Genomic DNA, 1,058 nt, shown 5'->3' with positions numbered 1-1,058 from the left:
TTAGAAATTACATACAAAAATCCAAGTATGTTAAACTCATTCTGCTAAAGTAATGTCAGCTATATATTATATTTAAAGCATATTAAAACAATAAAGTAAAAGAATTGGTGGACTACATCTTTTTAAATACTATATGATTTAGGATTGATTTTTGTAAATATAAAACACAACAACAAAATGGAAGCAAGCAGTTTATTAGGACCCAGAGTTACATCTATTGTTAGATAACCTCTAGCGACCATCGTAACTATGACAGGAACAAAGGAAGAAGTCAGGTGACATATAAGGAACAACAAAGTTAGAGCAGAGGTCAGAGATATACTTCCATAGAACTCTCCTACAGAAGCTAAAGCGTTGCCTACTTTTAGGTCTGTATCAAAACACTCAGCTTCTGTATTAACACCACGGTAGTAGTGGTTGTTGTCGTGGTAACAATAGTTACCTGGCATACACTCTCTCTGCTACTGTTTAATTGCTTTTCCCCACATTGCATTACTTTACTGGGTACAAATAATATCTTGCTTTTCAGGTACAATATCATCTTATTCTCATTTTATTGTTTTTGTGTTTTAATTAGAAATTTGTAATAAAGCATCACCCAGAAGTTTTGATGCTGCTGTTGAAGAGATTTATCTTTGATTACCGTCACAGGGGATTTGTGAAAAATGAACTCAAGAGTGGAGGTTCCCTACATTCTACAGATACCAGAGGTATTCTGTATTTTTTACTATTTTAACACAACTCCTTAGTTTTTAATCCATGGTCCTGATTTTGCTCATTTTTTCCACTGGTTACCAGAATCAGACCTATGAGCTGTATGCCTTTGTGGACCATTGTGGAAGTCTGACAGGTGGACATTACACTGCAACAGTCAAGTCCCAGGATGATGAGCAATGGTTTCAATTCAACGACACTGCTGTCTCACCAGTAAGACTGACCACCTTCAGTGTTATTGTTCCTAAAGCATCTGTACTTCAACACACAGTTGTGCAGTTATGTGAAGTGTCTTGTTGTTCCTTTCATCACCAGCTTGATCACCAGCTACTCTAGGTGGACAG

General features: G+C 36.4%; 1 long non-coding RNA gene across 1 annotated transcript; it reads left to right on the top strand.

Annotated features, from left to right (window-relative positions):
* The first annotated feature begins 302 nt into the window (after positions 1–302).
* On the top strand, positions 303–1,058 carry LOC109953297 (uncharacterized). The gene is made up of 3 exons (XR_002273889.1): positions 303–710; positions 799–927; positions 1,030–1,058. It is a non-coding gene; the product is annotated as an uncharacterized LOC109953297 (long non-coding RNA).

The sequence above is a fragment of the Monopterus albus genome, unplaced genomic scaffold (assembly GCF_001952655.1).
Source record: "Monopterus albus unplaced genomic scaffold, M_albus_1.0 scaffold611.1, whole genome shotgun sequence".
NCBI lineage: Eukaryota > Metazoa > Chordata > Actinopteri > Synbranchiformes > Synbranchidae > Monopterus > Monopterus albus.
This window is presented reverse-complemented; position numbering and strand designations above follow the sequence as displayed.